Source organism: Lissotriton vulgaris, chromosome 5 (assembly GCF_964263255.1).
Source record: "Lissotriton vulgaris chromosome 5, aLisVul1.2, whole genome shotgun sequence".
Taxonomy (NCBI): Eukaryota; Metazoa; Chordata; class Amphibia; order Caudata; family Salamandridae; genus Lissotriton; species Lissotriton vulgaris.
In genome coordinates this window covers 353,646,425-353,659,315 of record NC_141693.1, presented here as the reverse complement: position 1 = coordinate 353,659,315, position 12,891 = coordinate 353,646,425, and the positions used below count along the sequence as shown (strand labels likewise).

The window sequence follows — 12,891 nt, the reverse complement described above, 5'->3', positions numbered from 1 at the left end:
AAATCTTAGTGATCAAAGGACCAGTCAACTAACCCGGACGTCGAAGGAGAAGAACCAATCCTTCGACATGCCACGGACTATGCGCTCACAGGGGGCCCCTTGAGCACCGTGATGGACAAGACTCAGTTCAAATTTTGCAAGAACTGCAGACACAAGTACGAGCACAAGGACCAGCATCTAGTCTGCAACCTCTGCCTTCCGCTCGACCACCGAAGCGAGGCCTGCAACTCCTGCGCGGTTTTCACGCCTAAGACACTTGGGGTGAGAGAGAGACCGCGGATGGCGAAGCACGCCATGCAGGGACAAGGAGCACCTCCATCGCTCTGAGATTTGGGCCTCTCCACTGAAGAAGAGGATAACATTGCCGAAGGGCCAGAAGACTCGACGGACCTCGAGGTTGAAAACAGGAAGGAGGTAAAAGTCGTCGACCCCATGACCCTTGACAGACACTCTAAGAAGTGAGTCCAAATCGTCCCAAAAAGGGCACTGCCGTCTAAGTCCTCGGCGCTAGAAGTCGCACCCAAAGATAAACAGCCCAGCAGATCCTTGTTCAAGGACTCCCAGCCGGCAAAAAATCTGGAAAAGGCATGGCCGTTGAAAGCGGTTCCAGAAAAGGAACACTGGACGTCGAGGCAAGAATCCCAAAAGCAAGGCCCATCGTCCAAGACCGCATCATCGTCGACAACCGTGAAACGGAGGCCGGAGAATCTTGATGCCAAACAAGCGTCCGATATGGACAGGAAAAGGAGAAGACTCTAGGCCGAAATGGCGAGTATTCTCCAGAGAAAGAAGGATTTCGACAAAAAAAATAAGTCTGTGCATGATTTATAGAAACCCGTGCTCGAGGTCGACCACTTCAGAACCCGCTGAAGAGCAGGTAGAACAAGACCTGTATTACTTCGGCGAGGAGGAAGAAGAATCGTACCAGGACCTCGACAATTTCAGAGTCTCGAGTTCTTCTGTGGCAGGATCTTGACGCTGAATTGCCGTAAGAGGGCGTAGGGTCCTACCCTTCGAGGCCTTCGCCGCCAGACGACATTGGAATGTGCAACAAAGTCATAAAAAGGGCAGCAGACAAGGTGAAGCTGGAGGAGGAAGAGCCTCAGGCATATTTCCTGCTGGAAACACTTTTGCCAAAACAAACAAGGATTAGATAATCAGTGACAGAATTATCACTTTACCCTTCCTGCACTGCTGGTGCTAACCCATGGGTTAGCTCTGTTTTGTGATTCTCTGTTATAGCAATCTTAACAAATGGTAAAAATCTTTACTCAACTATTTGTGCTTTGTAATGTTGCTATCAGTTTTTATTGTGTTATTTACAGAATGATTTAAGCATCTGTGCTCTAAACACAAAATCAGTTCAATAACAATCAAAATAATCACATTATGTTACAATCACAAATGATTTACAATGTCATATTGTCAATCCCAATACATTTCGAGATCCTTTGATCTCTTCTTCAGGGGAACTGCAATGTAAAACAAAACTTATATCAGCTTAATATAGACAAACAAAGTGGAGCAATAGTTTATGTACAAAAATAACATAGTGTAGTGATAAATCTGAAAAATACCACTGTCATAGCATTTAGTGTTACAGAAATAGTGGTTAGTAACCAGTGTTAGATGGAGCAATCTGAAGGCGGTATAACCAGCCAAAGGGCCATGTTATGAAAAAAAGTAAAGAGTTAAATGAGGCTTACCGACTATCTATAGGAATTCTGATTACAATTCTCGTAAGGTCCAAATAGATCCCACGTAAATGGGTCTAAAGAAACTAAAGATAAAAAGAAGAAGCATGGTGTTCCACATAGAATCTGTAAGTAATTCAAAAGTCAAAATGTGAATCCTATGACATCACTATGTCCATACAGTGTCCCTAGACAGTCTAATGCAGATATCCCATTCAGAGAAAACTTGATGAGTCCAAAACGTGATAAGGCTGAAAGTGTTTATCCTAATTCAAAACCGTGGACTGTGTTTAAGAATAAAAAAAAACGTACCTTGAAACAGTTAAGTACAGTGCGATAGTATTACTGTATTGCCGGAAGGCTAAAAGATCACCCTAAAAACAAGGAAATAAGCCTGATAAGAAACAGTGTGGAAGCGTGACTGACTCTGAACTAATACCGAATTGTAAATAAAGTACCTTGAAATCAGATACTAGGTCAAAAATGGTCGAATGCACTGTCCACAAATGTCTATGTGTACCTCCTGAAAGAATAAAATAAGACTAGTAAGTCCTGCGCTAATCTTGAAAAATCTCGGTAATCGAGTAATATTGTGTAAACGAAAATTTACCTGCGCGAGAACGTTTCGATTCCACACGAGTGCTGCGGCGTAACCGGTAACACGAAGGGGCTTCGTGCCGGGTGTGTTTTGAATGTTTCCGTATCCTGTCTTAAAACTAAAAGACGGACTAGATTTCACTGGCTCAATGGGCGGCCATATTAAGCTAGTCGAAAAGAGTTCATGATAGTAACAGTATCTAATTAAGGCTCCACTGATGATACAGTAGTTATCTCGTTAGCGCCGGGACACCTCACCCAGAGGTAGCTGTTCGCGCTTTACAAGCATCTGTATTATTATTATTATTATACACAGACTGTGCATGAAATATATCATAAATCCCAGATTCGGAAATTGTGGTTCTGCCATAACCGTACGGTGTCCAAAATATAATAGGAAAAAGACTCCCGAAGAGTGTGTGTGCCCAAGAATGGGGAGTTTGGCCTCAATACCTAATCATGTCAGGATCCGAAATGTTACCCTGGCATTAAAGTAATGTTATCAATTAAGGGCAAACGTGTTAGACAAGATAGTCTATAAATGATTAGGTAGGTATAGTACAGCGATAATATAAGTGGCTGTATTAAGGTTGGAAGATGGAAACCTGCGATCTGTGGAGACAGTCAAAGGCAGTTTCGAGCAGCGGAAGTCAAAGAAAATTCTCACCCAATAATAGTGTGTAAATATGATTAGTAATTCGTGCTTTCTATGATAAAAATAAAAATAAGGTCAAAATAGAGTAAACATAAGAAACAAATGACATTCCTGTAGTTTCAAATTCAACTGTTTAACATGTTATAATAATTACTAGCAAACCGTTCCGAGGTTGCTCGGGATCAATTAGGCTTCAGGGCCCCCTCCCGCCCCGCCTTTGTAACCTGCAGACGTCACTTTTTCCTCGTGCACACGTTATCCGCCCCCTTCCCTCCACTCCACCCAAGGGACGCAGGTTAAAACCCCTTTGGCTACACCTCACTTTTTCCTCCTTTTCCTCTTGTAATGCACAGTTTGTCTGGCATTTGTAGTGCACCGTTTGCATCCTCTTTCTTGTCCTCAGGCTTCCCCGACCGCCGCCCGGCCCGTCCCGTCCTTCGCCCGGCCTGTCCCGTCCCCCGCCTGCCCCTACATGAGTGCCCTTACCTCCGCTGGCGCTGCTCCCGCCTGTCCGCTCGCACCACCGCTCCTTCCCTGCGCCATGTCCGCCGCTCCTACTCCGCCGCCGGTCCTCTGCTCCTGACGTCACCACTCCTCCCCCGCGCCATGTCCACCGCTCCTCGGACGCCGCTCCTCCCCGTGCTCCTAACGTGACCACGCACGTCGCGACCGGCGCTACTTTTGAGGGACTACTTTTTTTTTTAATCTAAAATTTTAAATAACGTTTATTTTTTCAATTTATGTAGCCTATACCCATCTACACACCCTGCGATTTCAGCGGTGTATCGGGTGTGTAGATTGGCGCAGTGGTTCCCGAGTTTACCCGCCTCAAAGCCTGAAAGTTTCTGCTTTATTATAGTAGTATAGATTGTTCAGAACGCTAGATTTTGTTAGGAAATGAGCGTCTAAAGCAGGGGTCTCCAAACCGGTCATGGAGGGCCGGATCCATGCCAGATTTTTTGGATATCCCCATTGAGATACATGTAGTAATTTTAAAAATCTGGCATGGATCGGGCCCTCCAGGACCGGTTTGGGGACCCTTGGTCTAAAGGTTCATGGGATTCTAAGTGTGAATATATCAATAGAGTGAAACAATATGAGAAGTTCTCTACTTGAGAATCTGTATGGGGTTACATGAGGGACTGCTGTGAGGACTAAATGGTGAATGACCGATGGTCTGTCTAGTTGGAGAAGTAAAACACGCATAAGCTGAATCGCCGTTGCTGTATCAGCCCTGACTTATTACAAAAAACAGACCATGCCTAGTTTGTCATTCAGTCCTTTTGGTATCATGGTATCCATGTGTTAGATTCACCATATTTCTCTTTGTGACAGCCATTTGCTGTTATCTCGGTTTGGTATTTGGTAGAGGCAGATTAACACAATTCCTGCCTGTCTGGAACTCCATAACAACAGACAAGTGGGCAAGACAGATTATCCAGTATGGCTACTGCCTAGAACTTACAGCAACCCCTCCACACATACCACCCAGGCAGCGTCCAATGTCTACGGAACACCTTACTCTACTCAAACAAGAAGTTCTGTCACTTCTACAAAAAGATGCAATACAAACAGTTATCCAGTATTATGGGTATCTTTCATATATTCACATGCCTGAATCATTCCCCGTCGTCGGGGTGGGAGTCCCCGGTATATAAAATAGTAATGTCCTAAAGACATATATACACTAATAGGCCGGAGGCCTCCCATTATTAATCTATCAGAGTCCTTTTGTAAAAAAGGACCAAACTTTGTCCAGGAGCCAATCGGCTACTACCACCCTCTAGAACCTTCCTGGAAGGAGCCCTAGTCCCTCAGATTTTCTACCGCACGTCGTGCTAAGGGAGTCTCCACTGAGCTCTGCTCAGGTTTCTGTATTTCTGGATTTATTCCATATTTTTCTCTTCATATTTACTCTTGTGTAGGAGGGCTCGAGCCTACTATGTCTACCACTCCTAAAAAAGGGCTCTTTAGACCTTGTGCCTCGTGTAGTAAGCTGAGACTACATGTAGATGACAAACATGAAGACTGCCTCTACTGTCTCTACCCTGACCATTCTGCCAAGGACTGTAAGGTCTGCCGCACTTACTCTGTCAAGACTCTTAAAGACCGAGAGGGACGCCTGCTTCTGTGGCTTCAGAGACTGAAGGACAAGGATCAAGCAGTCTCCTCAGGTGAGAGCGAATGTTCCTTTAGGAGCTCACACTCCTCTTCTAAAAGGCCGAGACAGACATCTCCAGGTCCGTCTAACATGCCTCCTCAAAAGAAGACGCCAAAGTCTTCAGAGGGTCGTTCAAAAACCATGGCAGTTAAGACTTCTCTTCAGGAAACCACCATCAAGAAGCCTGTGCTGGTGTCTTCTGCCATGCCTGTGACAGCGTCGACAGTCACCATCTCTACGTCGACAGCATCGGCCTTCACCACCTTAATGACATCTACTTCAACTTCGTCGTCGTCGTCGGGTATGTCTATAACCTCTATTATTCCTGTCAAAAGAACGTCGACGACAGCTCCTACGTCGACGAAGTCGAAACCATCGACGTCGACGACCACCTCGTCGACTATGTCTTCGACGACGAAGCCATCGACGTCGACACCAGCGTCGCCGAAGCCGTCGACACCAGCGTCGACGAAGCCGCCGCCGACTAGCCATCGACGAAGCCGTCGACGACCACTCCAACACTGCCGTCGACGAAGAAATCACCGTCGACGACGATACCGTCGACGACATTGTCATCGGTGTAGACGACAGAGAGGTCTGCTGTGGCTGTCAGCATCCCACCGTCGACGACCACCCAGTCGACGGGCCTGTCGACGGAAGGCTCTCCCAAGCTGAAGTATACCTATACACACTTCAGGATGTCAACGCCTACGCTGACGCCAGAGGCGCCGTCCCCTAGCAGAGTCCAGTCACTGCCACCGGTCCATTTACTGGAGACTGAGGACTCTGATGATGGCGCCATGTTCCCCACTGCAACAAGTCCATCAGTGGTAAATGTCAAGGTCCATGAGAGTTCGGATTATGAAGATATGGGTCAGGAAGTAGTCCCATACCAGGAGGAATATCATTCGCCTCCTCCTTCACAACCTATGTGCCTCCCGGCCTCAATTGTCACGGACCTCCAATTCCTTATAGCGGACTACAAGCAGCGTTTTCCTCCTACTCCGCCACCTCCAGTAGTGCCTCCACAAACCGTGACACCAGCTCCTACTCCTCGCACTAGAGCACCTCCGCTGGTAATTACTCCACATCCTGTATCTTTGCCTCCACAACAATCTTCGGATGAAGAGTAAGCAGTGGAAGAAGACTAGGAGGGTCAACAGGAAGAGGGGGAAATACAGGATGACGAGTGGAATGACTACATCATTTCACATCCAGCATCCCCAGACCAGGCACAGGCGGATTCACCTCCAGAAGACATCGGAGGGTTTCATAACGTTATAGAACAAGCAGCAGCAAGGTTCAAAATAGAGATGACCACGCAACCTCAGGACTGTTTCTTATACGACTTTAAGGAGCCATTCAAGAAGACGGTCCGGTCAATCCCTATTATTGACCACATCTGGGACCAGGGGATAAAGATAATGCAAAACCCCATATCTCCACTTCCAGTGCCGACCAGACTTAATAAGAAATATAAGGCCCCGGACACGGCTCCGGCATGCCTTACAGGCCATACTAAACCGGACTCCATGATTACACAGGCCGCGCAGCGGAAATCCAACAACCCGGCAGCCGCGCTGACTGCGCCTCCGGACAAGGAAGGCCGTAAACTTGATAACATCGGGAAGAGGTTCTCGTCGATACCGGCCATTAACGTCAGGGCGGCAAAGTCGCTTGCGCTCTTAAGGGACCAGCTTAGGGTAAGCATTTCCGACACCCAAAGACACCCCGGCGCCCTACAGCCCCCTGTGCTCCCTTTGGGGTACCTACTTGTGCTCCAAGATCCGAACTTACCTCTTGATGTGCTTGTCGCCCCTGGAGAGTCTCCACTCCGAGCCTGCAGCCTTTGTTCCCTTTTTACCTTTTGCATTGGATAACATTGAGAGCCCGACTGCTCAAAAGCACCCTGCACCCAGCCGCCCGAGTACCGCTGGCTGTGCCACCTTTGTCCTATCCTGCTTCCCCTTTGTCCTAAGTAAGTGACCAGGAGCCCAGCTCCCACAGCGGCGTGGCCTGCTAGCCAGCAGCCACCCACCGGACGCCCCCTGTCCCCCATTGGATAACATTGGGCCTAACTACCTCTGCACCCGTCTGCCCCTGCGCCGCTGAGGGTGAACCAACTGCACCTACCTGACATTGGGGGACCCCTGAGTCTTTGCCTAGAACCACAACTTCACCAGTCGAGTACTCACCAGGAAACCGGTAACTCACTTACCTGCCATTGAATAACATTGACTGGTTTGACTCGAAAAATCTTCGAAGTGTTAAGTTTTGAAAACATAAAACATTCATATAAAATCATCCGAATTACGAAATACTCACCTGTGATCAGGAGAGGAGCCAGTACTGTACCCTGTAGCCCAGTAATGAACCGCATAAGTAAATCCCTAGCGGGTTTACTAGTAACTTGTATTTTCTCCATAGGAATGCATTGTCTGTTTTTCTATGAAATTTCTTCTAAGTGTCTACTTTTCAAATCTAGAAATATGATTTAAAAATCATACGGAATACTGAAACGTAATTACATACCTGTTTAAAGTTGGGACCCCAGTGCTGGCCCCAGGAGCCCAGTACTGGATTACAAAAGTAACGAGATCGTACTTTACCTGCAACCTGAATTTTCTCCTATTTGATAACATTGCCAAATTTCTGTTGAAAAGTTTCTAAGTGTGAACTATTAAAATGGCTTTTTATTCCTGAAAAATCACTTCAATACCTAAAACGTTTTTGCTAAACTGTTTTCAGCTTAGACCCCAGGACTGAACCTAGGAGGCAGTCCTGAAATTACCAAAGTAATCTACAAAGTAATCAACTGTGTTTATATAATGAAATCCATTGAGCTCAATGGTAAATTGTGTGTAGAATTGTGTTGCCTACTGCCACCCCTGTACCTTTTGTATTTACAAAGTGTATTGCCTTTCTGCAAAGTACTCATCTGAGACCTCTCATATTGAGAACAGTATGTTCTGATACTTGTTGATTCTAGCAATAAAACCATATCTTTTGGCCTGCGGGGGCGGAGCTAGCTCAGGAGCCTCATGGCCGCTTAAGTCCGGAGCTCCGCCGAGTCATCTAACTATCAGTCCATTATCCTTCAGCTACGGCGTTTTTTTCATCTTCACAAAAGCCCCAGATGCTTCGGAAGAGGTGCTGAGGCAACCGTTCGGCTTGGATCCTGGTGTGGCAGCCTGCAGAGTGAGCCATTGCTGTGGGAGATCTCGCGGTGACTGGGCCGCCGATCCCCGTCTCAGAGTGACTGCTTCCGCCGAGCTTTATCGCTTGGCGTGCGGCCGGACCTTGCACCTGGTGCCGTGGCGGGTGGGGCTCTGCCGCGTTGTTGCCTGCGGGGGATCTGATTGAGCTGGCGGCTGGAGGGGGCGCTCTAGGGGACGGCGGAGCCCTCGAGAAGCCTGCCGACGACTGATCGGAGAAGCTGCTGGGACGGTGAGGCGCCGTGAGGCCCGGCCAAGTAGGGCGGTGCCGGACACCCGGCGGGGTTGCTTAGGTTCTGCCGAGGGACGTGGGAGCCAGGAGGGCGAGTCGACTTCTCGTGCCCCCCCCCCCCCCGGGGGCTGGGGCCCTAGGCATACGCCCCAACACTAACTGGAACTGCAACTGCAGGCAGCTTAGAGGGCAGATAAGGCCAATGAACTGCTCAGTGAGGGGGCGCAGTGCTGGGGCCCTTCTGCGCTCCCAGGGGCTATACATCGACTAGGTCAAGCAGCATAGTGTGAGGTACGATCTTGTGGAGCGGCTGGTCGCGACCCCCCCGGGCTGCTTGCATAGTTGCTGGAGGCTGAGACCTGAGTTAATAGCCCTAAATTCTTTTGAACTGAGCCCTAAATTCTTTTGGACTGCTGTAGGACAGCTTGGTGCTCTGCCTGAGTTGGAGGACAGCAGTGAGTGGACACTTGCGATAGGGGCAATCCTCACGCCCTAACATATAGGATGGATAGATTGGCAGAGCGCCTTGATAAGCACGCTGAACGGCAGGATACGTCTGAAAGGCGCATAACCGATGTAGAAGAGGCACAGACCACCCTTGAATCTGACCATAAGCAACTGGGAAAGGTTATACGAGTCCTGCAGGACAAGACGGAGGATATTGAGGCGCATTCCCAGCGCTGTAATCTGCGTCTCATTGCCCTTCCAAAATCGACGCTACAGGGAATATGTAACAGTTCGTCGAGAAATTGCTTGTGACACTGTTGGGTGACAATGTTTTTCGGCAATGTTTGTGGTGGAGAGAGCGCACAGCGCACAGGGCACTGGGGCCCCGGCCGGGTGCGGTGCCGCGTCCGATAATAGCGAAGTTACTTAACTACAGGGATCGAGATGTGGCACTCCGTGTTGCCAGGGAGAAGAAAATATTGCGATATGAGGGGTTGGAACTCTCTCTGTATCCTGACTTCACCGCCAGAGTGCAACAGGCTCGCAGACACTTAGTACCACTCAAGAGGCAGCTTCGAGATTTGGGTGTGGAGTACGCCATGCTGTGTGAGAAGTTGGCCTGATATATAGTGCTCACTATTCTAGTGACCACTGTGTATCATTCCAAACGACCCTTATTGATAATTGGTTGTAAGTCAACCTTATAGACCAGCTATCCTAGTAGCATGGACAAGAGCAGGCTTTAGGCTAAACTCTAGAGGGCGTGTTAAGCCAGCTGTTATACCATCACATATACCCCTTGAACACCATGTGAATGGACACCACACAAGTTGTTATAAAAATAAAGTATATTTATTAATAACAAGTCTACCCTGAACTCTTTATGAGTCAGGGAGCTAAGCACAATACAAAACTCTTAAGAAAATACTACAAGTTGCACAATTAACACAAATGCCCGAGGAACCATATACTCTAAAAGTGGAATGCGAAATACTAGCAGGTAAGTAACACGATCCAGAGGCTTCAGGACCGCTAGGACTACCTTACTGAACCCTAAGGTTAGGAGCAGGAGGCCTAGGGAACTCGGGTGCAGAGTGTGAACTCTTACGCGGGATGCGGGACAAAGTCTATGGATGCTAGTAATTCTAAAGTTACTGTTTCCGGACGAATCAGACTTGGTAGACTAAAAACGAAAAAGGATCTGGACACTTGGATAGTGAACCTGCGTTGGAGCACCGAAATGCTCGGGTTACCTAGCCCAGGGGCTACGGCTGCATAGGGTTCAAATGACGTCGGGAATCCTCGTTATAGTCTATGGAGCCTGAAAGAAGATGTTGCTGGCAGGCGACCAGTGAAGATGTTCGGTGTGATCCAAGGCTGGATCGGTGATGGAGACGACCTGAAAGCAGGGGGGACTCAGTTCTTAATCACTAGCCAGTGATTGTGTGGGCACCAGGATGGCACCGGATGAGGTCACCGCGATAAGGTGAGTGGGCGACGCTGGTCTCTGCAGCCACACGGGCCAGGAGGCGTTGGCGGCCAGGCTGGAGGTGCGAGCTGTCCCACGAGGTTGTCTGCTGTCGGCGATGCTGGATCCAAGATTGGAGCAACAAACCTTGGCAAAGGCAAGCCCACGCGGTGGAGTCAAAATGGCGTCTGGAGTGGACCAGGAGGGTCCAGGGCACTTCTTGTTGGACAAGGAGCAAGGGCCAGTCTAGAGGACCTAGACCAGCGGTGAAAACGTCGTGCTACGTCGTCAGAAGGGCCGCTAGCCAACGGGCAAGTGACCGGACAACGTGGCAAGCTGCAAAGGAGCAGAAGGGCCCCACGCAGATCTTGTGGATGCTGGGGGCCTGGACTTCGGTGCTGGAGCTGCTCTTGGTAGGGGCTTCTCAAACCCCAGTGCACTCACTCGAGGATCTCTCGGCGGTCGTGCTGGTTAAGCGTTGTGCAGGTTTTGAAGATGGCCAGTCCCTCGGGTCTCGTCACACCCACGAATCTCAGCTGGGCTGATGATGCAGGTAGAGGTCAGAGATGGCAGGGAATCCGGGTCTCGTCGAGCTGGTCAGTCTTGATCCGGAGGATGGACGTGCAGAAAACCGCAACCGCTTAGGTGGTGCCTGCTGGTGCAGGGTGGCTACTCCTTAGCCACAAGGGAGAGTCACCAGAGAATGTCAAGAGTTCCTTTCGTGGAAAGTAGTTCAAGATTCAAGATTATCTAATTTGGGAAGGGGGCCCGCTCCTACCTTTATTCTAAGAAAAGGGGCTGGCACGCGACTAGGTCCTGCCCATGGGTGGGACCAGGAGGCGGGTGGTTACACCCCTCTCCTTTGTCCGGTCTCTCCCCAGCTCAGGGGCTGGGGTGCCCCTGGAACTGGTTTGAGCCGGCATGCACAGTGAGCACCGGGGTGCCACTTGCAGTCACCTTCCTCTCAGCCCTGCCTACCTGGGATACACAAAATCCTGTTTGGGATGGTGCTGGCACCGCCCCTGACAGGAAACCCTTTGTCCGAGCCCTCCTCGCTGGAAAGACTCCCAGCAGCAGGAGGTCAGACTCGTGTCTGTGGTGGCAGCATCCATTTTGTGATGCTGAGGCTCGAGTTAACTTTAACCGGGGTTCACAGTTACATACATGTCGTGTCCCTCTAGAAGGGTGGAATGCTAACCCAGTCGCCAGAATTGGCGAGGGGTTAGTATTCCAATTCGTATGACACCTTACTCGACATGTTTTGATAATGCTATGCCAAAGTTAGCATTTGACCGCGAGGTACATAATGCATTTAAGAGTATATGGTATAGCGTTATCATGGAACAGCTATTAGGACTTGGTTCCGCAAGCTGCAGACGGGCTCAGCTCATGCCAGAGCACCATCTCACATAATTCCAAGCACTCTGCCTTCAGGATTGATAAGGCCTGCCATAGGAGTGACTGATAGGAATATATGTGTCCATTTTAGGGTTAGATATAGGAATACTATATCTACAGCAGAGGGTGATTACACCACCTTACTCCAGCTGTCGTGCAGCCAGTTGTCAGATTTGGGTGGCCAGCCAGGGGTGGCATAATACATGCTTCAGCCCCTGGTAGGCCCTGGGTACACCTACGCCCTGGGTACCTATAGTACACTGTACAGGGACTGATAAGGTGGCCCAGTACCAATTGGTAAATGCACCTAAGGTACATGGAATCCATTTTACAGAGAGAGCAGTGGGCCTGGGGTCCTGAATAGCAGGGCCCCAGGTCAACTAAGTCGAAAAACCAGCAAAACACCAGGCAAAAAAGTTGGGGGCAACCATAGTCATATATCCACCTTCCTACATGCTGTACCCTGCGAAGCTGTGGGTAAACCGACAAGGGAAATCGTACCTTTTCACAGGCCCTAAGGTGTTGCAGCAAGCCATCAAGAGCTGGGCGAAAGAACAGAAGGAAGCCCGGAACGACTGCAGCCCGAGTAGTCAGAGGGGGCTACGCTAGACGAACAGGACTGAATTCTTGCACTGGACGATATCGGGACGGTAAGAGGTGCAGGGGACTATGTGTGGGGGTGGTTCTCATTTTCAGGTATGAGATACTATTGTGAAAGTCAATGTAATGGCTGGTTATGGTAGATATGCTGCGGACCCCCACCTGGTGTTGCCATTGAGCCGGTGAATAAGGGAATTTGTCTCTGTGTATTAACTGGGATCGCCTCATAACAGTATTCATACAGCTAAAACTGAGTCCGGTAACTCTGGGGCACTCCTATGAGCGTAAGCAGTGATCAATAACTTGTAGAGCGTCATGGAGGACTGCCGATATGCTTGTGGGTGGTTGGTTGTTTAATTGCTGATGTTGAAAATTTTTTGTGGTGACACGTTGGGGCTATGGCCAGTCCTAATTGCTGTTGGTT

At 49.1% G+C, this 12,891-nt stretch overlaps 1 protein-coding gene across 1 annotated transcript in view; it reads left to right on the top strand.

The window, feature by feature from the left end:
- Positions 1-12,891, top strand: part of HP1BP3 (heterochromatin protein 1 binding protein 3) — a 711,194-nt gene that overhangs the window by 170,918 nt on the left and 527,385 nt on the right. The window lies entirely within an intron of this gene.